At 38.6% G+C, this 25,883-nt stretch overlaps 1 long non-coding RNA gene across 4 annotated transcripts in view; it reads left to right on the top strand.

Moving 5' to 3' along the window:
* Positions 1-25,883, top strand: part of LOC123567477 (uncharacterized) — a 90,919-nt gene that overhangs the window by 17,017 nt on the left and 48,019 nt on the right. For 2 of the 4 annotated variants that reach the window (XR_012419726.1, XR_010579330.1), the window contains exons 3-4: positions 13,212-13,370; positions 14,922-15,043. This is a non-coding gene — a long non-coding RNA (uncharacterized lncRNA). Of the gene's footprint in view, positions 1-5,835; positions 5,930-13,211; positions 13,371-14,921; positions 15,044-25,883 lie in introns of all 4 variants that reach the window. The other 2 variants (XR_010579331.1, XR_012419725.1) reach the window with 2 other exon arrangements.

Raw genomic sequence — 25,883 nt, 5'->3', positions numbered from 1 at the left:
CAATGAATAGCGGCTCCTCAGTAAATAGAACCGAGCGGGCTCAGGAGTGTAATGAATACTGTGCAACGGGCAATGTGAGTGCAACCCAGAAGGGAGGGAGAGAAGGAAAACAAAGAGAGGAAATAGACGAGGGAGGGGCAAGCACAGCCCTTGATCTGCTTCTGCCGAGTGGAGGGCTTGTTGAAGCTGTGGTAATGGGGACTGCCCTCCACGGTGCCCATGTCGCTGGGGCATTCTTTATTCTACTGCACTGTGTCTAATCATTGAATAACAAGCAAAACCAATGGCTGTCCCTCTTCATGATTGTCATTTAAGTGTCTTCCTCTGGATCAAACATGCATAGCTCCTTTCATCACCAAAATCTTTAATCATTTTTATTCCCCTTTCTTTGTTCTCTAAAATGTGGTCCCTTTGGCTTTTTTCGAGTAATTTAGCAGGAATCATTTTCTAAGTCTTTTGTTACTCTTCATGCATATAAGTAATCATTTGATTTTATGCCTCAAATGTTAGAAATGGTGGTTAAATCAATACTACCTCACACATTTGCAAGAGAAAATAATTTTTTTGAATAAATTTCCCCAGGCACACAAATAGATGAACTGTTGGATAGATTATTCCTTGGGTTTCTAGAAAACATAATAGGAATAGATTATTTCCACCAAAACAGTTTATTTCTTGCCATTCTTTACACTGTTTATGCCAAAAAAGTCAGGCAACGTCTGCAGTCATTTGGATAAAATGCTGCCCCTGAGATTGTCTGCTTTTTGATGAAAACAACCACCACCACCACCACCACCACCACAACAACAACACATTTTCTGTTTTCTTGATCAAGGATATTTCATCTGCCTTCACCATTTCCAATCTGGCTGAATGTAGTCATCAAGTTGCCAAAACAAGATACCTTGAAATTGATAATTCTCTTGGAATCCGGCATAGATGGTTGCTGCCTCCACAGTTTGAAGTTCCACAAATACAACATCTTTAATGCTGGAAGGAACTTTCTGGAAGAAAATAAATTTTACTCCCACGTGATTTTGATTTTATAGGAGACTATAACTTCTGGAGTTCCTAATAAAGAATAAGAAGAGGACTGTTTTTAGTACATGCTTTTAGAAGAAACAATTCAACATATTCTGCCAACATGAACTCTTAAAAGACTGTGCAGGTGTCTCGTAAATATCCAAAGGTTAGCCTATGTCAGGAACACATTTATTGCTTTGATACTATTAATAATATAGACATTTACTATCTGGTGTGACTCCATAGTACAGCTTACATCAGGCACATTTAGATCATAGGATATAAGAAAAGCTCACTTTTGGATACTCATGGGGAAACAAAGCAATGAGGTCTATTCTTGGCTGAGGATTAGTGACTATAAAAATCAGAGGTTTTTCTTTTTTTTCCTGGTTTATAGTTTTCTTAAATGACAAAGGTCAATATTCAGAGAAATATATATATATATTTTCTGATATTGAAATTTTATTTCAAATATATATATTTATTTGAATATCACGATGCATTAAGACTATTGTCTTCTAGGTTTTTTTCCGCAAACTTTTTTTATACATTACTTAGGGTTGCTAAATGACAACCTAATTATTCAGTGATTTTTTTCCTCTTCTTTACTTTGGGTATGCTAAAAAAGTGTTTATACGCCCTGCGAACGGGCAAATTCTGCAGGTGAGGGCTGTGAGAGCAGCCCCACCTCAGTGCCAGACTTCTCTGCTCATGTGCCCACTAAAGAAACTTCAACAAACTGTGCAGCTTTTCAGTCATTTTTAAGTTGACTTCTAGAAGTGTTTCAATCACCAATTCAAATAAATTTACTTATTTGTATTACTAGGATGTAGAAAATATTAAACATCTTATAAAATGACATAAGATGAAGATTGACTGTCATTGGATAAATATTTTACAATATGGTTTAAGTGCATTTTAACTACCTTATGAAATGCAGCACGCTGAGGTGTTACAACAAAGAAGGCATGCAAGATTTGTAGCCTGGGGGTTTTCCAAAGTATCTAAAAATTTTGGGTAGTGTAAAGCACTCCCATTAGAATTAAAAGAATGACTGTCACAAATCTGTATTTTTCTAGTTATTTTGAATATAGAAAAATTACAAAATAAGCTCAAATACCTTCCTTCTTAATGCCAAGCTTCACCTTAAGGGATACAGGTGTCAAACAGGGGAAGGTAGGAGCCTCACGTATTTATGAAAGGAATCTTTTCCCAAACCCATCTTTCTCTCATATGCCTTCATTTGGGGTCTTGGAGCCTTTTACACCACAGGAAAATGCGCAGTAGTAAGAATTGACTTGTGTGAGAAGACGGTCCTTACCGCCGTAAAGTGGGAGCGGGACTGTGGAGAGGTGGTCTCATTCTCAGGCAACTCAGTTTTTAGAAAGCATATTTGGAAGTTGAAGATCTGGAAACCGAATGCCTTAAAACTGTTTGTGTATGCAAACCCCTGTGCATCTGCAAAGCCCAATGAAGGACCACCTTTCTAGGCAATATTTTTCCTGATCTCTCACATATGAGTACAATTTTACAAGGCATCAGGAGAATGAGTCTTGACCTATGCCCAGTCCTTGGTCTCCTTGTTGTAGCCAGGTTGACTCTTAATAGAACAGGTGGATCATGACAACTTCATGATTCAATGCTATGCTGGAAAATTCTTCACAACTGGCTCTTACGGGGAGGAGGAGGAAGAAACTCAGATGTATAGTGTTTGCCCATTTCTGTGGTGTAAATACTCCTGCTATGGCCTATTTTAAGCCATGAAGTGAAGTTATCTGACTTGCAAAATTCCTGAAATTCACAAGTGGCTTTCAGGCTCTCACAGATTGGTATGAGCCAGCTCCAGCACATCACTGAACCTTCATTCATTTACAATCAGATCAGGGTCAGTTGGAGATGGAACATTTTGCAGGACCCCTGGATTTTTCAGTATGTATATTTACATACTTTTCAAAACCTAGCACCGCTCTTCAGGTTTCCACCTGACCCATTGATCACAGGTTTAAATAAATTTATTTATTTTTGTTACTAGGAAGTAGACACCTCAGTCCATCTGTCCCATTATCTGGCCTTATACCTAGAATGATGACTAACTTGTCCTTCCTTCCTAACAGTCCTAACTGTGGTTTTCCTCCAAGTATGTGCAAACCAGGTACTGCTTCTGGAATAAAAATCATGCAATTGAACAAATGTCTATTTTCAACATATCTTATAAAACACAGGTGTCAAGTTGGCTTATCTGTTTTATTTATTATGTCTGCATTGTAGTTTTACTTTTGAGGGGAAGTACTTATAAAATGCTATTTGAACTTAATGATACTATTACATCGAATGGGTCATATCCTCTGAATTTGGGCCCCTTCAGAAGTAGACCCTGAGATAAGAATTTGAGTACAAGAACATAAGTGGGAGTTGAACAATGAGAACACATGGACACGGGAGAGGAACATCACACACTGGGACCTGTCAGGGCATGGGGGACTAGGAGGAGTAGGGGAGGGATAGCATTTTGATGGGTGCAGCAAACCACCATGGTGCGTGTACACCTATGTAAGAAACCTGCATGTTCTGCACATGTATCCCAGAACTTGAAGTATAATAATAATAATAAAAGAAATCAAGTTAAAATAATATACAAAAAAAGAATTTGAGGCTGGGCGTTGTGGCTCACACCTGTAATCCCAGCACTTTGAGAGGTCAAGGCGGGTGGATCATGAGGTCAAGAGATCGAGACCATTCTGGCCAACATAGTAAAACCTCATCTCTACTAAAAATACAAAAATTAGCTGGGCATGGTGGCGTGAACCTGTAGTCCCAGCTACTCGGGAGGCTGAGGCAGGAGAATCTCTTGATCCTGGGAGGCAGAGGTTGCAGTGAGCTGAAATTGTGCCACTGCACTCCGGTCTGGTGACAGAGCAAGATGCTGTCTCAAAAAAAAAAAAAAAAAAAAAGGAATTTGAGTACAAGAAATATTTAGGAGGTGTAGCAAGCACCAACAGGGGAGAAGGAGAAGGAAAATTATAGAGGCAAGGGAAGGCAGCCAATGAAAGAAGCCAGCTGCCATAGTAAGTGACTGGGGCTTACTCTTATGAGGAAACTGTAGAAAACAGTGCAAACACATTTCTCAGAATCACCCTGCCAGGAGGCAAGGGAGCTGGGACATTTATACATGAACCCCTGACAGGCATTGATTGAGGGCTGCTTTTGAAGGTTGCTCATTCCCTGCCATTTGCCTGCCTGCCTGCCTGCCTTCCTTCCTTCCTTCCTTCCTTCCTTCCTTCCTTCCTTCCTTCCTTCCTTCCTTTCTTTCTCTCTCTCTCTTTCTTTCTTTCTTGATGGCGTCTTGCTCTGTCACTTAGGCTGCAGCGCAATGGCACGATCATAGCTCACTGCAGCCTCAAACTCCTGGGTGATCAAGCAACCCTCAGTCACGCAAGTAGCTGGAACCACAAGTGCGCACAACCAAGCCTGGATGATTTTTTTATTTTTTGTAGAGATGATGTCTCACTATGTTGCCCAGGCTGGTGTCCAACTCCTATGCTCAAGTGACTCTCCCACCTCGGCCTCCCGAAGTGCTGGGATTGCAGGTGTGAGCCACTACACCCAGCTCCACTTCCATTTCGCTAGGTACATGGTGAGATTGGTCCTCAGTTCTGGGAAAAGTCCTCAGGCTGGAGATGGAAATACTGGCAGCTGGAAGAGGCTCAAGCACATCGAAAGCCAGAAATAAAGGTGGGGGGCTGACAATGTCTCCTATGTTTCAAAACTTAACAACAAATATGGCAGTGCTTTATTTATATTACTGTTTGTCTAGAAGCTCCAGTTCCTCATACATGTAGATGGCACCGAAAAAGAGCTTAATCTTAATCACATTCTGTCTTGATCAGGGCTTCTTACAGTAGGTGAGTGTCAGAATCTCATAGAAAAATGGCTCCAGACACAACTCAGAGACCCTACTTATTCTAAACTGCACCAAAATTCAAGTCATTGCTTTAGAGGGTGATTCCTAAATACTGGTTCAAGCAGAGGTAAGGCGAGAGTTCATTATGAAACAATCATCTGGGGATTTTGTATTAAAAATAGATCCAGGCTGGGCACAGTGGCTCAGGCCTGTAATCTCAGCATTTTGGGAGGCGAACGCAGGAGGATCGCTTGAGCCCAGGACTTCAAGACTAGCCTGGGAAACACAGTGAGACCCCTGCCTCTACAAAAATTTTTAAAATTAGTCGAATATGATGGTGAACGCCTATAGTCCCAGCTACCTGGGAGACTGAGGTGGGAGAATTGCTTGCGCCTAGGAAGTTGGGGCTGCAGTCAGTCGAGACCTTGACACTGCACTCCAGCCTGGGCAACAGAGTGAGACCCTGCCTAAAAAATAAAAAATTAAAAAAAAAAAAAAAGATCCCAGGATGCCCTCCAGACCTCATTCTCTGTAGGTGTGGCTTCAGGTAGGTTGTCTGTTGAAAGCTGTCCATGTGGTAATGATGCCTAGTCTGGTTTGGGAACAAACAGTAAGCCGAGTTGGAACCGACCTGTGAGTGTGCACCTAATCTGCATTCATATTCTAAAGAGGAAAGCTTTTCCCTTTTTCAGTGATGCAATTGACAAATATTTTGCCTCCTTCTCACTGCTATCCTCTAACATGCCCTCCCAGATTCTCTGACATAAACATTATTTTAAAAAATTTCTTTTATGCAGAATATTTCTTTAAAAACTAAATTAAAATTTTTATAATGTAATCATATAACTAAACAATTAGAGCAACTCTTCTGGGAAGTCTTCCCTGACTTTTCATTCCTCTGGCCTCCACAGCCCTGTAGAGAGATCTTCCTCATGGCATTTGCCACTTGTCCAGAAATAATATGTCACGTGTTGGTGGCTCCCGAAAGATGGCGGCCCTCACCAGGTACGGACCTAGTTTTATTCATCTTTGCATCCCCATTCTTGAAGACAGTGCCTGCCTGGTTATAAATACTTATCAAAAACCACATCGTGTACTCTTTGGGAGTATATGAAAGAAACTCAGGAAGATAAACATTCTTTGTGAACTAAACACATTTATAAGTCTTTAAAGAAAAGGAATGTTTATCTAACAAGCTACAAAACAGACTTTCATAACCTTGTGTTTGTACATAATTCCAAAAGGGATTGGTTCAGTTAGTGTTCCTGCAGCAAAAATATTCAAGCTAGCTATGACCTTGGACCAAGCACTTTTGTGTGTCTGTGTATTTGTAAACATCTTTTTAATTTAAAGTTTTATTTTATTTTTTATTTTTGAGACAGGATCTCACTCCATCACCCAAACTGGAGTATGGTGGCGTGATCATGGCTCACTGCAGTCTTAACTTCCTGGGCTCAAGCAATCCTCCCACCTGACCCTCCTGAGTAGCTTAGCTGGGACCACAGGTGCAGGCCACCACACCTGGATTTTTAAATCTCATTTATTTATTTATTTATTTATTTATTTATTTAGAGGCAGAGTCTCACTCTGTCCCAGGCTGGAGTGTAGTGGCGTGATCTCCGCTCACTGCAACCTCTGCCTCCCAAGTTCAAACAATTCTCCTGCCTCAGCCTCCTCGGTAGCTGAGATTACAGACACCTGCCACCATGCCTTGTGCCACAGCGCCTGGCTTTGTTGTTTTGTTTTCTACATCAGAGAATGAATATGGGCCTTTTTAGGGCATTGCAGACTATGATGATCAAGGATTAGCAAAGAGACGATACATTTGACCATAAATTTCTTTTTTAAAAATTCCCCTTAAGAGTGTATAAGACAGAAATTTCTTAACTCAAAATAATTTTTGGGGAGAAAGATTACATTATCTGTTAAAATGTACTCAAGGAAAGAAAGTACGAAAATAAGAAAGAGGTTAATTAAAAGAGTGAAATAATTAACATTTTCATTTTAACAACTTGTATAAAATTACGTGAAAAGTAAGATATTCGTCGGATAACCTAGGAAATTCCCTTTGTAAAATGTAACCATGAAATAAGAGTTTCAAGATTGATTCATGGGAATATGTTTCATTATTACGTGGACACACCTTGAACAGTCAAAGCTATGGAAGAAGTTATTGGAAGATTTGATAAACTTTTCTTCCTTAGAGAATCCTAAGACTGGGCTTGAAATCCCTCCACCCAATGGATTCTAAAGGTGATCTGGCTTAGACTACTGGGGCCCTTAAGTTTTCTTTCAGTTCCAAGAATCTGTGATAAAGGCTATAGATTTCAAGTTGGATTAGAATACGTTTATTTCAAGAATAAATGGTTCTTAATGACAGAGAAAGAAACGTTGTAGTTCTGTGACACAACACATTTCCTTTGGGCCCCTGGACTTCAAATTGACAAGGGTGAATCATATTGAAATCATAGCATACAAATAAAACAGTGAAGATGCTGGAGCCTCTTCTCATGATATTAAAGTTCATCTGTCAGGGGATGCCCAATGGTGAGTAGAATAAAATAGTATTCTCAAATGAATGTTGGATTTCATGGTAGAACAACCCAAATCATTTGGTATTGTTTAATTTTTGCCTGGGAACTTCTTGTGGTGAAAGAAGTTTCTCTCTTCCCTTCCTCTCACCTTTCTTTTTTGCCCTAAAGTTTACTGTGTTAGCTGTTAACTTGGAAATATGTTTATGCTGCTCCTGATAGACACTCATAAAAACATAACAGAATTGTTGTGTCTTCATATAAAAAGTGTAGTTATCTCACTTTGTATAAAGGGGAAAAGGAGAAGAGTAAGAAGAAAGATGGTATGAAAACCTCAGCTTTTAAAAATAGAGAAAGCTTAAAGTGCTCTTAAAAGTTGTCAGATTTATAGCCTTAAAAGACTTGAAGACTGAGAGCCCCATTTATTCACAGCAGAGGCGCAAGGCCCATCTCTGCTCTCTCGTGACTCATCCTGCTGCACTGGAAGGGTCGCCCACAGATGAGAGGGTAATTTAGTTTCTCGGATTGTTCAATCTTCTTGTTCAGTTTGCTCACAAAGGTACTAATTAGGGGAAATTGTTTTGGTGCTATTTTTCTCATTTGAACATCTGTTCCTTGTAAGCTGGACACAGAGAATCAAAGTCACTTATAGAAGCAACTAGGGAGTCGGAGGGTGGCAGTTCTGAGTCATTGTCTTAATAAGTTCGAGTGTAAACCAGTGGCCAGTGTATGAAAGGAATCCCTCTAAATCCGCGAATTTTCCATGTCCAGGTAAACATACTTCCCCTGCTAAGACTGGAAACCATAGCAGCCAATGCTTTAAAAACCAGTAGCTTTTGTATAAAAGAGTAGCGTGTGTATTTTTACTTTTTTTTTTCTTGGAAATATGGTTAATATTTGTGCCCAGCACTGTTCTAAGTGCTTTGTTTTGAATCCCCAAAGCAACCTCAGATCCTATTAAAACATGTGCAAAGTACTCGTTAAGGACATATCTCCAAAGAAGATAGACAAATGGTCCATTAGCACCTGTAAAGATGCTCAATATCACTAGGCACTAAGAAAATGAAACTCAAAACCACAAAGAGATACCACTTCAATACACTAGGTTGGCTATAATTTTTTAAAAAAAAGGGATGGGGGGAACCAGTGTTCACAAGGATGTGGAAAAATTGGAACCCTTGTACGTTACTTGTGGCAATGTTAAAGGGGGCAGTCACTGTGGAAAAGAATTTGATAGTTGGTGCCTCAGAAAGTTAAACATGAAATTACAATAAGACTCAAAAATTCCACTTTTAAGAATATACCCAAAAGAACCAAAAAATAAGTACCCAAATATTTGTACATGAGTGTTCATAGAAGCACTGTTTATGATAGATAAAAGGTGGAAATAATGCAGTGTCCATCCATGGACAATGACTAAGCAGGGTGTGGCATATACATTCAATGGAATATTGCTTAGCTGTAAAATGGAATGGAGCATTGATACATGCTACCATGTTGATGAACTTCAAATACATTGTGCAAAGGACGTGACTTTGTTTTCTTTTTTATGGCTGTATAGTATTCCATGGTGTATATTTGCCACATTTTCTTTTTTCAATTGTTGATGGGCACCTAAGTTGATTCCATGGAGACCTCTACCCTTATTTTTAGCACTACTGCTTTCAACAACACTTTCCTGGATAATAAATTAATGAGCTTTCCATGCGTATCAGTACTTTTCCTTTGAGAACCTTGCAATGTGCTTGCATTAAGTGAAAGAAGCCAGACACAAAGATCTGTATGATTTCATTTATGTGAGTTATCCAGAAAAAGTAAATGCATAGAAAAAGAAAGCAAATTGGAGGTTGCCGGTGGCTGGGAGAGACAGGAACAGGGAGTTGCTGCTTATCAGGGTAGGGAATTTCTTTCGAGGTGATAAAAATATTTTGGTACTAGAGAGAGTTTATGGTTGCCCAACATTGCGAATGTACTAAATGCCAGTAAATCATTCCCTTTAAATGGTTATTTATTTTTTATTTTTTTGAGATGATCTCTTGCTTTGCCGTCCAGGCTGGAGTGCAGTGGCGCGATCTCAGCTCACCGCAAACTCTGCCTCCCGGGTTCACGCCATTCTCCTGCCTCAGCCTCCCGAGTAGCTGGGAATACAGACACCTGCCACCATGGGTGGCTAAGGTTTTTTGTTGTTGTTGTTGTTGTTGTTGTATTTTTAGTAGAGACGGGGTTTTACCATGTTAGCCAGGATGGTCTCAATCTCCTGACCTCGTGATCCACCTGCCTCGGCCTCCCAAAGATAATGGTTAATTTTATGCTATGCAAATTTCACCTCAATAAAATAAAGTGGGCGTAGTCTCAGGCCAACTGAAACAAATTGGTCATCCTGTTGCTTACATGTGAAAAAAATCTGTGAGCAAAATAACTGCCTCTGAGTTATTCCTTGAAACCACTTAACAGGTGACGCCTTTAAAACACTGAAATACAGTAAGTGCCCTATATACATTACTTACTGTTTAGAAAAAATATAAGTGATAGTTTGAGACAGTTTGCAAAAACACCATGCATGTTCTATTAACTGGCCTCTAGCACAGTTTCTGGTGCGTGATACACATTCTCTTAATGTTTATTGAATTGATCTGATCGGGAAATCTCATTCTCTAGAGATATTCTAGGACAAACTATTTATCCCATCACTTCAAATCTTTGAAGGTTAGTTGATGGATGCCTCAGGGGACAACTAAGTTCAGGTAATATCTGTTACTCCATATACTATTTCATATAAAACATTAAACTCTCAATGCAATGGAACAGCTGATATGGATGAAAAGCCATGTGTAGCTTTCTATTAGTCATCTTTCATACCCCTGAAACAGTAGTACAATTAATAATTTTTTTCTCTAGACAAGTTCTTAAACTAAGTAAAACCATGTGTAACCTCTAGGAATCTTCTCAACACCAATGGCACAGAAATCCAAAGAAAATAGGAAGACTCTCATGTCAAAATATGACAGGCTTTACTCCAACAAGGCAGTAATAACTTTCCAGATTGAGTGCTTTGTCAAATTACTTGTTTTGATACTCACAGACTCTTAAACTAGGTCAAGATTCATGAACAGGAGCAACAATCATTTGCTAAACATTTAGAGAAAGCATTTTATGGGGAAGAAGCTGTGTTACTAATTTTAGACCTCTACTCTTTTTCTTCTTTTAAATAGTAGATTCAGGGGGTACGTGTGCAGGTTTGTTACGTGGATATATTGCATAATGCTAAGGTTTGGGCTTTTCTTGGACTTGTCACCCAAATAGTGAACATAGTACCAAATAGGTAGTTTTTCAACCCCTATCTTCCTCCTTTTCTCCCCCTTTTTGGAGTACCCAGTGTTGATCATTCCCATCTTTATGTCCTTGTGTACATAATGTTTAACTCTCCTATAAAAGTGAGAAAATGTGATACTTGGTTTTCTGTTTCTGTGTTAATTCCGTTAGGATACTGGCCTCCCTATACACCCATGTTGCTGCAAAGGACATGATTTTGTCCTTTTTTATGGCTGTATACTATCCCATGGTGTATATGTACCATATTTTCTTTATTCAATTCACTGTTGATGGGCACCTAAGTTGATTCTGTGGAGACCCTCTACCTTATTTTTAGCACTACTGCATTCAGCAATATATTCCTGGATAATAAATTAATGAGGCTTCCATATGTCTCAATACTTTCCTTTGAGAACCTTGGGATGTGTTTGCATTAAGTGAAACCCATTGTAGTCAAGTAAGTGAGTCAAGTGGTCAAGTAAGTCAAGTCAGTGGTCACTGTTGTACCAAGTTTAAAAGAATAATTGCCGTATTTAGCTTTGTAATGTCCTCATTTTATAAAGTAGATATTTCATGGCTCAAACAGGATCAGTGATAAGGTTATTCATGGCTGAATTTCTACTCATGAACATTTCTGACAGTAAATGCATACTGTCAATTCATAGAAAGAGAATTAAATGGAATTCCAGATTTTAATTACCCTATCCTTCCCTCCAAATCTGTTTCTTAGTCTCTGGTTTTACTTACCTTTGTACATATCAGCATCCAAATACTCAAGGTTGGAACTTGGGAGCCATTGTTGCTTCTTCCTTTTTCTTGGGCATCCTCACACCCACTCCATCAGCAAGTCACATCTTGTCACTCCTCTCCTTGTCCTCTGTCCCATCCTGGTCCCAGCTGCCCACTTCTCTTACCAAGATGCCTCAACGAACCCTACCCTTTGGCTTGGCCTCCAGCAGCTGTTCTCCATAAGTCAATCAGCACAATCCTTGCAGAAAGGAAATCAGTCACTGTGGGTCTCTGCTCAAAATCCTTCATTGCCTCTCACACTCTTTCCACCTCAGGACCAATTATGCTGGTCAGTTTCTCCCAGGAAACGCTTCTCTACTGTTTCTATGGCCAGCTCCTTCTCATTCCACCTTGAGGAGTATTCTGTCTAAAGCAGGTCTTCACGCCCAGTACACAAGACAGCCATGATTATCCATCAGGCTTCATTTGTTTCTTTCATAACATTCCCGATTTTATATTTACTTGATTATTGTCTATTTCTTAGCTTTTCTCCCTTTAGAATGAAACTTCCATGGTGACAGGGATTGTGACTTATGGACCATAGTATCTATTTGCGGGTCTGTGAGTAACACTGGTCACTGCTTGGAGGGTGAACTCGTCACTGCTTCTGGGTCCTTTCCACTTCCTCTGCCTCTTCTCTCAATACTCCAGCCCTGAAAACTCTGATGATTCAGTAGGAGCCGGTAAAAATGATAGGCAGGGGTTAAAACACTCTGTTTCATTTACAACAGAGAGAATTTCTTTACACTGTATTTATTTAACGGTTTTCCCCCAAATACATGTGTGTATAGGAGAGGTGGGGATGCAGAAGGGGATGGAAAAGAGTTCACATATTTTCTCTCCCAATTTGTGAGATGTAGAAATGAGAAGGTGAAAATGATTGTAGAAAATATTAAACAAATATTTTGGAGGCAGGTCCAGCTTTTGGAAGCGCAGTATTTTTTCCAGTAATCAATCTCATTGATTGCCATGGACTCATTTTATGTAAAGTGGGCCTAGTAAAGAGATTGGGAAAAAAATATGTTAGTAAAGGCCCTTTATGGTTTCTCATAAAGTTTTTCCCTGAGTAAGCAGGTACGAGAGAAGCCTTTGTCTTCTGATTACATATATAACTAAGCTATGAGAGTTTAAATGTAGCCTTATTTGTTAATATCAAAAGAAATAAGTTGTATATTTGGTGTGGAATCTTCCTGCTTGTGCAATTTTTGTAACATTTACCCTACCACCTGGAAAAAAAGATTGGCCTTCACTTTCTACTAAGAGGCTAATTTTACTTGGGTGGTGTGGACCATCTGTGGATCCATTCACTCACTACTTAGTATATAAATATACCAGGGACCATTGGTGGAGTCAGATGAATTATTATGGACTGGTTTACTCCCTGTCTTCTACCGTGTTAGACCTCTCAACTCCCTAGTAAGAGAGGCTTCCACTTTGTATTTAGTGTGCCAGGTTAGGCATGAGATTTAAACTTAGATTAGTTTAATATTTATTTTCTCTTTCTTGACATACATTCAACCTTTTTATAGCCTTTTACTCTCTCACCAGATGTGGTCCATCTCTTCACACTGCAGTGGGCCTCATGTGATTAAGTCAGTTTCTTAAACACCTCTTGGTCCATCAAAAAACTATATTTTAAAAATTGCTTTCTAAAGGAGACCACGTCTGCAGAAAACTTTTGGATGCAACACAGCTGGTTCGCTTCAGGGGACACATTCTCAGAAATGGCCGGATGATTTCTGTGTGGGCTGGTTCCAGGAGAGCCCTAGTGAGGTGCTCCCTAGATCATCAACATTAACAAGCTCCCTTTGCAGGTCAGTCCCCCAGCATGCAGTGATGTTTTATGATGTTTAGGAAGGTCAGAGGACTGCCAAAAATCATTAAATGCTTACTGATCTCTACTTTCTGGTTCCTTAGTCATTTCCTCAGACATCTGTGGTCTGCTTACTTCCTTTACCACCTTTTTTGAGTGTAAGTATCATGTGGATGCTTTTTGACTTTTTATCATACATGATGGGTCAAAACTGCTCACCATAACACAAAATAAACAGTAACAAGAACAGCCACAGCCAAGTGAACAAATGTGTTTTAGAACTCACGCAACTCAGGAAAATGAGGTAGAGTTTTTTTTTGGCAGAATCCCTTTGCAATATGATGCACTAATACTCTTAGCTGGGAATAAATGTAAGGTAGAGTGTGTGGAAGATACCACCTAAAGCATGGTGTGGAGCGTGGGGGAGCCATATATATATGTATATGTATAATGTAATATATGTAACTGTATATGTATATACATGTATGTGTAGCCATATATGTATGTGTATGCATGTAGTATAATGTATATGTATTGTGTATGGGTGCTTTATATAGATAAGCAAACATACATATATATACACACATATATGTTAGTTTATAAAGAAAAATATTTCAGAGACTTACAGACATTTGAGTTAGCACTGTGTGCAGCGTTATCAAATAGGGTCTGTATGTATTCCCTTAGATATGGGTTTCCAGAAAAAGCTTAAGTGAATGCCCCCAGCAGATTATCATTATGTTTAGACACTACACTTACAGTTTCATTTCATTCTGTAGTAAGGTGAGTTGATGATGGTGTTATTTCAATTTACAACTGAGAAAACCAAAATCTGGATGCATTGTCAAAGGAATTGCACTAGCATCTGCTGCCTCTCAGCATTCAGAGAATGCTCAGGTATTGCGATGGTGAAACAATTGTTTACAATCTTAAATTACTTTGCCATGTCGTTAGTCACAAATCATCCATAGGCTGCCTTCTTTATGTCATGCGCTTGCTTTTAATTAAGCTCCTAAGGAAGCAGAACCAGCAAAGGCTATTGCTGTTATTATTCATGGTGCATTGTTGGCTAAGGCTTCCATAATAACTGTGTAACACAATATCACACATTGTAAATATTTATGAACTGTGCTACAAAGAAATTGAGATTTTAAAAATATTAACAAATATTATTTCATAAGGAAAAATCTATTGTATAAAAGATCACCGTGTCAGATAATCTGTTATAATTATTAAGTGAATGAACTTGTTAAAAATGAATTGGCTATAAAATGTCATAAAATGTAGCAGATTAGACTACTTTTTTGGAGTCTTGCCAGACTTTTTTTTTTTTTTAATGAGTTAATATATTGCTTTTAGCAAAGAACTCCTGAAGGCAGAAAATAAATTAGAACTGACTTGAAAATTCCCATCATGCTTCATTCTCTGGTGGAAATTTGCAGACTGTAATGGAGTTTGTTACATAATCAGCTTTGGGCATTCAATGGCTTCTTTTATTATAAAGCAGAATTCTTGCCTAACACAGCTTCTCCTCCCTTTTTTCGGCCCTCAGTTTCTGGAGTTACAAATGCATTTCAACAATGATCAAGTCATGCTGCAACAGGCACAGAGAACAAATAACTGCAAGAAGAAATTGCTGAACTTGGGTCTGAAATCCCAGCATTAACAAAAAAGGTGAGATCAATAATGTTCAAATGGGCGAGCTGATGACAAATTTGAGATAACTCCATTGTGGATTTCATACCTACTGTTTTATCCTCATTCTTCACAGAACACATGACAAGTTGGTATTATGAAAATCATTATAAAACAATTACTTGCCATTTCTAATTATGTAATATTTGGAAAATGTCCAGATGTAAATGTGTCATGCTTCTTTTTTTAACTTTTGGGCTGTAAAATAATTAAGAAAGATGAAATTGAATTAATGTAATAAAACACTATTTGACATAAAATAAATTTTGTAACTGATCCAACAAGTTGTAGGTAGAACTCCTTAAACTCCAAGTAGCATTGAACTTTCAGATGCCATTGAAAATACGTTGCTGCTTTTTAATGACTTCAGGAGATTGAACAACTTAACTTTCTTTCGAATATTATACTGATTCCCCCCAAACCAAACGCAATATGCTTTTCTCAGTGACAAAAGCCAAGTTTCTCACTGTACAAATTTACCAAAATCAGAGACTTTTCTTATGATTGTGAGCTGGCTAAAATTTACCAAAGCTATGAAGATGATATTATCACCAAACATTGCTATGAAGTTTTTTATTCAAGTATTACTACCATGGTTGCACAATAGTGTGAATGTAATCAGTGCCACTAAACTATACATTCAAAAACAGTTAAGATGGTAAATTTGATGTTATGTATATTTTACCACAATTAAAAAAAAAACACAAAGAAAGAATAATTATGCAATAATCACCTGGGCACAAGTTTAATAAAAAGAGCACTACATTTAGTTCTGACATTTTATGAGTGCCCTCCCGGTATCTCCTGGTCCCTTCACAGCCCATCCTGTCCTGACCTGAATTTTGTGTTACCGTTCGCTTGCTATCAAAGATAGCAAAAGTCTTGCACATGAAAGAACTTTATAAATGGAATCTTCTTCTATGTGTCCCTCTGCAACAGCTTTTTCATTCAATCTTTAGTTCCAGATTCATTTATATTGTTACATGTAGCTATACTTTATATGTTTTCACTGCTCTATCACATGGATATACCACAATCTATTTATCCATTTGCTGTCGATCTGTTGATTGAGGTTGCATTTGGGCTGCTTCTCATTTTATTCTTTTTTTTTTTGGTTATTACACATAGTATTGCTTTGAACCATTTGTCTCCCTGTACATATGGACAAAAATTGTCACTATGGCATATACCTAAGAGCAAAACAACTTTTCTAGAAAATGCCAAATTGCTTTCTAGATAATGCTGACTTACTTTTCAAATTTACCCACTTACATACCCACTAGCCTTGTAAAAGTGCTGGGACACTCCATGTTCTCACTAGAGTTATAATGTTTTGCCTATCTGGTTTATATAACATGATAGCTCACTGTGGTTTTAATTTTCAACTTCCTGATTTCTAATGAGGCTGTGTCTCTTTTCCTTTTTATTGGCCATTTGTGTCTTCCCTTCTGTGAAGAGCCTATTCAAGCGTTTTGTTCATTTTTCTATTGAGTCCTTTGTCTTTTTCTAATTAATTTGTGGAGTTCTTTCTGTGAGTGATGTGGATTGCAAGGTTTTTTTTCCCAGTTTGTGGCTTTTCTTTTCACTCATTTGGTGCCTGCATCGACAATTTTTTACATTTCTGTTATGGATGAAATCATGAGGGAAAGAACAAAAGATACAGTTTTGGCAGTCTAGTCATAATCTGTGTCTCGTCTCATAAATCACACAGGGTCTATCAGCCTAGAAGGCTGAGTTTGTATTTCTGTTGATTGAAGGCAGCAACTACATCTCAAAACTCAACTGCATCTCAGTCATCATTAAGCAATGTTTATGGTAGTATTTTAACTGTGCCTGGAACAAATGGTTACTCCATCCATTTTCCTAGCCCACTGCACATAGTTTATTCAGTAGCCATAGAATCTGGCAAATATATAAATGCCTGCTTTCCAAGATAAGAATAAGTTACAGACATTCAAGACTTTTGTATTAGGAAAGTGCAGGCGTTGTACACAGACCTGGTTTCAAATACCTCCTCCTTCATTTTCCAGGAATAAGATCTCTAGGCTTCCACTTCCTTATCTCTATATTGGGATTAATAATAGTTACTGCAGAGGAGATTTGAGTAGATTTAATTACAAAATCAACTTAGAGCACCCATCATTTAATACATGCTCAATAAATGATAATTATTAGTGGGATTACCACTGTAAAATAAATGGCTATGCCAAGAATCACTGTATATAGATACTTCAATTTTGTTAAAACAAAAGGGTAGACATGTAAACTCAAGGAAAGGTAAAAATTACCCCAATGAGATCTCAGATTTAAGAGCAGCAAGATAGTGAGTTGTTGCCACAGTACCAGGGCCAATACCCATAAGGGGGAACCAGAGTACAAAATGTCCTCACCTGCTCCATCTGCCCTACCATCCCCCATGGTACTTCCGGTTTGATCCAGCTGTGCCACTGTCAGAATGGAGTAACTAGAAAGTCAGTAGCTCAAGAGCACATTTGATTCTCTTATTATACATGGAGCACTTCTTTAGGGGCCAGACTGGAATTTTTTCCCACCTCTCTGCCAATGTTGAGCACATGGGTAGCACAAAGGTCTGATCTTAAATCCCGAATGAAAAAGATATTATTGCTGCCCTTGAAGAGTTTAAAATCTAGTTGGGAAGAAAGCAATCCCTATAAAACAATTGGAGAGTAATGAAGAAAAGACAATTGTCAAACTGTTGATTTTATTTTAATAGCTACATCCTATAAAGAGTTCACTGATACAGTAAAACTATTATTAATTAAAATTGGTTATTTTTTCAAGATTTGCTGCTTATTAAAAAAGAAAAAAAGCAAGTGTGCCTTTGTTCAGTACTTGTTTCCTATCCAGATGTCATCAGTGATGTTTTAACCTCATATCCTATCAGCTTCAAGTTAATTTGCTGCATTTTCTTTGTCTATGTTTTTCATTATTTTAAAAAGTGTTTGTTCACTGGGTTGGCAGCAAACGAGAATTAGTTCTTTGCAGCCTTAAGTGAACTGACCTGACCAAGGTTACCTGCCAGCAGGCAGTCATTTTTACAGAAAGGACTGAAGTATTTAGACTGGTAGCTCTGTACTTCTTCATCTCACTGCTTTTCCAGCTCAAGTGGAGATCTATTTTTGTCTGGGTGGTTTAAACAAGGTGTGATGTTAGTGCAGGGATGAATGACTCTCACAGGGAACAAGAACTCCGGCTTCCCAGTGACAGCCTGTGCCTGCCTCTCCTCCAGGATGCTTTCCTACTTATCAAGGGAATGAAGACAAGTGGACGTGGGTCCCGCTGTGCTGCAGCACCTTTGAAAATACCTGTGAAATACAAATCAGTGCTTCCATTTCTGAAGCAATTGCAACAACTCTTTAGCCCAGAGGATGAGCAGAGTTTAAGAAGATAAATCTGAAAGACCCTTTCAGGGGTTCTTTTATATTAAGACACCCAGAAGGCAAAACTGAAATAACTGAAAAAGAAAAACACACAAAAAAACACACCAGGAAACCCCCAGAAGAAGCTGCTATTCCATTGTAAAATTTAGGATATACCTCTACTTATACAAGTTGTCCTGAAATAATGTTAGTGTGCTCCCAAGGTAGCAAATATAGATATAAACACCTAGCCAGCAAAATTGGCCCCTGAATTTATAGATTGCCTTGTTTCCAAGAATAATGATTTAGTGAAGGTGTCAGCTGTCACACTACAGCCATCACTCACTCAGCAGTGGAAAGAGTGCCTAGTGCTCATCCAAGCCTAAAGCAGGATGCTTATTGACTAACCAGGAAATGAGGCTTCTGATAGTCTATTAGAATGTTAAAGAGAAAAAAAAAACCACTGAAACATTTGTAATAGCTCACTGTTGAGTAAACATCATTATGCACAGTACATCTTTGCCAATCTTTCCTGAAATCATTATAGGATGCGTACTACCTTTGACAATGAGAGGTATAACTGGCCTGTCTCCACTGCCCCAAAAGGGTGTCTGCTTTTAGAAAAGGAAATATTCTAATAAAAAGACACCCTTAACAGGAGATAAACTGGAGTATGGATTTCCACTATAATTCTTGCATTGTCATTGAAGTATATGATTCTAAAAGAAATTAGGGCCTTTCTAGCGTATTGATTTATTCACATATTTTTCTTGTTTCTTTTTAAAATAAATGCTTAGTATATAATAATTTGTGAGTCTGTTTGTTTTATTTTAAAGCAAGTGGAGAGGAACCCCTCTGTTGATGGGCCCACCAGAAAAAAAAAAATCTCAGGAGAAAGATTTGCGATGGTTTTTCCCAGAAGATCTACTTTGAGAATCACTATTGGGCCCCCATGTGGGTGGCCTGGTTCCGAGAAAGGTGATCAATTACATTCCTGGTCCTGATTTTGTTGTGTGTCCTCCACAGATGATGTCATGTTGTTACTGCTACTCCTCTGGCTATTTGACCAATGTCTGTCAGGTTTCTAGATAACGTGTTTCCATAGCCTACGCCTTCTGCCTTGGATGGGTATAAGTCGGTTGCTAACATCAAAGTGTCATAGAGCTGTTGTGTCACAACGTGAGAGACTCCAAATGGCAAGGGGCCAGTGCTTGAAGTTTTCAGACACTTTCTGTGATGCTGAGCTGGAAGGAGGGCACATGTCCTTGCTCCTTCCCATTCATGACTGGATTTTAGGTTCTTTCCCAGTATTCAGAGTGTCAGGGAGAGGGAGGGGAACTAGCAGCAGTGCATATGAAAGCTTGTTAGAAATGCAAAACCACAGGCCCGACCAAAGGCCTACTGAATCAGAATCTGTACTGTAACTAGATCTCCAGTTGACTTACGTGCACACTCCATTTTGCAAAGTGCTTCTCTACTTTACCAAAGGATCGGTTCATATGGTCTTTTCTTACCCCATACCTTTGCCCTATCCCTTTAAATCTTTCCAAGGATTCTTCACTATTCAATGTAATTACATAATACATCTTAGATTCTGCCTTTACTACTGGAACAGGAAGTCAGGATTGAGGAAAGGCAGCACAAAAATAGGACTATTATGAAGTAAGCCTCAGACATTCCGATTTCTTCATATTAAAAATCTACTCATAATGAGAATTAGTCTAGCTGAAATTACTGGCTAAATACAATACTTAATAATAATAACAATAATAATGTTCTTAAGTGAAATAAAATTAGACACTCTTTTAACCTCTGCATTTCTGTAGTTTGTGCTTTTGTTGGTGTCATAATTACTATTACATTGGGAAGAATCATACTGATTTAAAATCTGATGAAAATAAGGAATAGATGCTGAGGTCTTAGGAAAGATTCTTCGAGTGAATGCCCTCAGCGATAATACAAATGTCCCTTCTTTTCTCTTGTTGAAACTGGGTGTCATGGTAATTTTTGCATCACGTGTGTCTGTGGCACCAAAGGCCTGGGTTCTTCTGGGGAATGTCACAGGTCTGTTGGTTCAGGCCACATTCAGAATTCTGGGACAATCTCTTCATTTGACTACCCTAGAGTAACAACGATAATAGTGATAACAGCTTAAATCTCTGCAAGCACGTTATATTATGTGTGCTGAAAGGTTTATGAAAAGAAAACAAAACTAAGAACTATTCAATAACAGGCAAATAGGCAAATTATAGTATTCTGACACCCCACAATAAAAAAAAGTGGTCCCTGTATGCTAATCATTATTAGTTACTTGGCATACATTATCTCCAGTTCTCGTGTCTAGGAGCTATTATTCTTATTTTAGAGTTAAAGAAAGTTAGAGAAATTTCAAAACTGTTCTTAAGATCATGCAAATAATAAATGATGGAGCTTGTATTCAAACTGTAGTCTATACTTCCCACAAACAGGCATTTATCTAAGCTCTACAATTCTTCATCACTTGATATACGATATACAATGAGTAATTACCTTTTAAGGTAACAGGGGAAGGCAGCTACTTCCAGTGGACTCCTACAGTACCCTTCATCCCTGAACTACAGATCCACTGAGGGCCCTGGCACTGCTGGCTAATAGAAAAAGTCTGAATGAAGTCCAGGATCATAGTGATCCCAGGTCTCCAAAGGTCCTGCTTGCATTGCCCAAGGGGAGCTTGTGTTCATTTGGCAATTTGTTTTCATAGCTACAGTTACTTTTAATCAGTGCTGCTGTTATTCTATTTCCTTCAGGATTTTTCTCTATCATTGGTCTCTCTCGTGTTTATATTCCTCCCCTCTCTCAGCCCTCTTCTCTTGTTATGGGCATACTCAAGTCTCATCCTAAAAAAGCAATCAACCACTAGCAACAAGAAATGTTTCTTGACTCTGATTCTCCTTCCTACAGTTGCTCCACTCTTATACCCTCTTCTGCCTCTTGACAGAGTGGCTGCCTCACTTACTATCTACAAATCATTATTTTTCATTTACTTTTGAATCAATTGCCGCCTGGTTTTCTCTTCCTCCACTCACTGAAACTAATTGAACTATTTCCAGCAAGTTTCATGATGCTGATACCCAACAGCCTTTTTGCTGGAGGAAAATGGAAATATAAATGACATTTTATATTGGAGGAAAAGGGAATATAAATGACATTTGTGGAACACATCCTGTGAGTCATCTTTCTGCAATGTCCTTTGTCTATATTTTCTTATCTAACCCTCACAGTAACCCTGTGATATTTTAAAAAATCAGTATTATTATTATTTAAAACTCAGGAATAGGTTCAGACCATTCCATTAAAATAAGGTAGAGACCTGACTCAAACCTAGTTCTGTCTGACTCGAAATTTCATGTTATTTTATTATACAAAGTGTAAACCAACCAACCAACAAACAAAAAAGGTCTAAGCCACCACACTGCCCGCCCAGCCATCTGAATGGACCCCTCCTCTTGGCCAAGGGCTTTCCAAAGTTAACCTGAAAAACTTGTTCAGGCCATGATGGGAAGGGGGAGCCAGACATGCTTCATTATACTTTCCTGCCGTTTGGAATTACTGATAGAACAGACTCTTTAAGTCTGATAGGAAATATTCACAATCTATTCTCCCTCAGTCTGCTACCTGGAGGCTTCATCCGCCTGATAAAACCTTGATCCCCACAACCTCTTATTGTAACCCAGACATTCCTTTCTATTGATAATAACTTTTAACCAATTAATTGCCAATTAGGAAATCTTTCAATCTGTCTATGACCTGGAAGCCCCCACTTCAAGTTGTCCTGCCTTTCCAGATTGAACGAATGTAACTCTTACAGGTATTGATCGATGTATTATGTCTCCCTAAAATGTATAAAAGCAAGCTGTACCCTGACCACCTTGGCCACATGTCAGGACCTCCTGAGCCTGTGTCATGGGTGTGTCCTTAACCTTCCCAAAACAAACTTTCTAAATTGCTTGAGACCTGTCTCACATGTTTTTGGGTTCAAAAGGGAAAAAAAAGAAATAGAAGCAAGGAGTGGAGGAGAGAGAGAGAGGGAGAGAAAATGAGAGCGAGAATGGAAAGAAAAGGAAGAGGGGAGGAAAGATTTAAATCCAGCACCTGTAATCCCAGCACTTTGGGAGGCCAAGATGGGCGGATCACGAGGTCAGGAGATCGAGACCATCCTGGCTAACACAGTGAAACCCTGTCTCTACTAAAAAATACAAAAGATTAGCCGGGCGAGGTGGCGGGCGCCTGTAGTCCCAGCTACTCGGGAGACTGAGGCAGGAGAATGGCGTAAACCCGGGAGGCAGAGCTTGCAGTGAGCTGAGATCCAGTCACTGCACTCCAGCCTGGGTGACAGAGCGAGACTCTGTCTCAAAATAAAATAAAATAAAATAAAATAAATAAAAATCCAGCAAAGTTTTTCTACAAGTGAATCAAATTGACCATTAGATAAATTTCATTGCTATTATTACCTTTCAATTTTATTGTACAGGAATATTTTATTTCAGGATTGAAAGTGGAACATAGAATTGGGAATAAAATATAATACTAGTAACAAAAGTTACTTATGTTCCAAAAGTAGCATACTTAATGGAAAGGCTTCCGATCCTCTGTTAAATTATGTTTTCTATAGAAATGAAGGCTGCAGCTGGGGTATCTACTTGCTAATACTGCCACCATGCCCAAGTTTCTGAGGGATTTGTTCATGCACAAGAAACTAGGATATGGGGTGGATAGCGAATGAACACTAATTTGTGTGTGCTATTTAAGTTTTTTTGAAATTATTCAAATTTCTCTGGCCTAGAAACCAGGACAGAATCTCAGGACAGATGGCTTGGTAATGAGTTTTTCACCTCTTTTGGCTGCCAAGCAATTTGGAAATTGCACTCGTCCAGGTCCCTGTCAATGCAGTTCGGCACTTCAACTTGAAGACGAGTCTGACACCAAGAAGTTATCATCATCAGCAGCTAATGCTTAGCAAGTGAGGCACATCAAGTGTCATGAAAACGGAAAGACAAAAATTCTGTTCTGGTTATTGTAACTCCTTAACAAGTTTGGGGTGCAACTGAACTTCTGCATTGAGTTAGTTCAACTTATATCTGCATTTCAGACTTCACTCTTAGCTTGAAATTCAATACTATTTATCAGATTATCTATTGGACAATTTTTACTTGGGTGTCATGCAGACACTTCAAAGTACACAGGCTCAAAACCAAACCCTTAATCTTTCCCAAAAAAAACCCCTCCTGCTCCACCGCTTCCTGTCTCAGTAGTCTCAGTGAATATTAACATTATCCAACCAGCCAGTGACTCAAGCCTGGAAACCTTCTTGACTATTCCCCTTTCTCCCTCCATCACGTCTAATTACAGACACTTCCTAAACATCTCCTGAATCTGCCCACTTCTCTCCAACCCTATCACCATCACAATCTTTAGACCATCTTCAATTAATTTTGAACCACACTTGGTGTAGCTCCCTGACTAAAGGCCATCAGCCTTGCCCTTCTCTGCCCAGTCCATTTTCTCTGTGGAGCTAGTGTGGTACATTATATCAGATTGTGCCATTGCCCTGCTGAAAACTTCCCCAGACTTTCCGCTGGCTGAGGGATGAAGTCTAAACTCCTCAATATGGCTCAGATGGCTCCCTCCCCAGCACCAATTTTTTTTTTTTTCCAACCAGTCAGTCATTAAGTCAGCAAGTACTTACTGAGTGCCTGTTCTGTGCCAGACCTTGCTTTAGGTCCTAGGGATACAGCAATGAACAAAATAGTCACTGCCCTTAAGAAGCTTCCATGCTAGCAGGAAGAGACATGATAAACATGGCAACCAACAATTGTGTAAGCTTAGGTGCTGGCAAATACCAGAAGGGAGATATTTGTGTGTGGTGCCTCCTATAAGCTTTTCTTTATCCCACCTAAACTAAGTTAGATGCTTTGGACATGTGCTCTTCTGTAAGCACTGTGTCATCACACTTTAGCACCTCTGTGTTATTTCTTGTTTGATTGCCTACCTTTTATGCTGGATCACCATAGGTTTGGGGAGGGCAATGATTCATTCTAGATACCATCATAGCCTAATGACTAGTTATTGCCTAGCGTATGTCAGAGGCTTAGTAAATGTTTGTGAAAGGAATGTTACCTCTTAAGTATGAATTAATTGGTAGGCTGTTATCTGATTGGGTAAATTAAAATATATATGGCTAAATTAAAAAATTGGGTGAAAATTAAAAGTTATAGTTCTTCTGAAATTCACACCTGTTCGGATACCTGCAGACCTATGTGCACTATATTGAACTTTCAAACACACAAGTTGATCAAACTTATTTACTTCAAATCACCCAATTCTTACAGATTATAAATTTTATGTATTACTGATTTTGAAGTTTTTCTTCTCATTTGCTAAGAAAGCCAGATTAAGAAAGAACTTTGTTTGGAACATTGCAATGTGGAGAAATATGCTCTGAAATCAAAACATTGCAAGGAAAAAACATAGATGGCTTTTGTGTCATTTTAGTTAAAGAAACAAAAAAGTGGGTAGAATAGCATAATCATTTTAGCAATCGTATGCTGCTATCTTCTGTTTGTTTGATACATTTACCTTTGCAAGATTTATACCTATTACTCTGTTATATCAAATATTAAGTTCTTGCCAGGATGGATAGAATGATGGTACGCCCTTCTAATGGGAAATGGAACAAGCACACTCTCTTCCATCTTCAGGCTCTTCAGAGAAGAACATGTATACCTGTGCTCGCCATAAGGCCAAACAAATCACAACAAATAATATCAGCCTGAATAAAATTTGGATTGACTTTATATGCTTTTAAAAGAAACAGTTTGTCCCACCCTTAAAAAAAAAGTATTTGGTTACATAATTTTGATGATTTTGTTCTGTTTGGATGAAAGAAACTTCTGGGGAGAGTTCGAGTTCTAAGTCCTTTATCATTCTCCTCTTAAGATCTCACAAAATCTTATGCTTTTACTGTGGTTGTCTAGGGTGTGTACCAGAGTTTCTGGAAAAAAAATGTTAGCTTTCAAAACAATCTTGACACATAGAACCTACAAGAATAGCTGTCTTGATTTCTCTGTCTCTCTCTCTCTCTTTCTGTGTGTGTGTGTGTCCGTGTGTGTGTGTGTTTTAACTAACTACCCTTCCTCACCGAGTCCATTGCTTGCAAATATTCCAAGATATATACCTATAGTTTGAAATCAGTTGCTTGGTTTCCAAATGAAAATAGTTGCAGACAGAATGCAGCACAAGTGATGTGGGAAAGCTGAGCTTTGGGATTAAGAGCCACTAGACCAGGATATTTTTCTCAGTGGTCCTCTCTTCCTATTTATTTATATTTTCATTTCACATCATGTCCTTACTTAGAATTTACCTCTTGAAACTCTCAGTTTCAAACTAACTGAGAACTTGGT

This window comes from Macaca fascicularis, chromosome 11 (genome assembly GCF_037993035.2).
Source record: "Macaca fascicularis isolate 582-1 chromosome 11, T2T-MFA8v1.1".
Taxonomy (NCBI): domain Eukaryota; kingdom Metazoa; phylum Chordata; class Mammalia; order Primates; family Cercopithecidae; genus Macaca; species Macaca fascicularis.
Note: the sequence above shows the minus strand (reverse complement) of the source record. Positions and strands in the feature narration are given on the sequence as shown.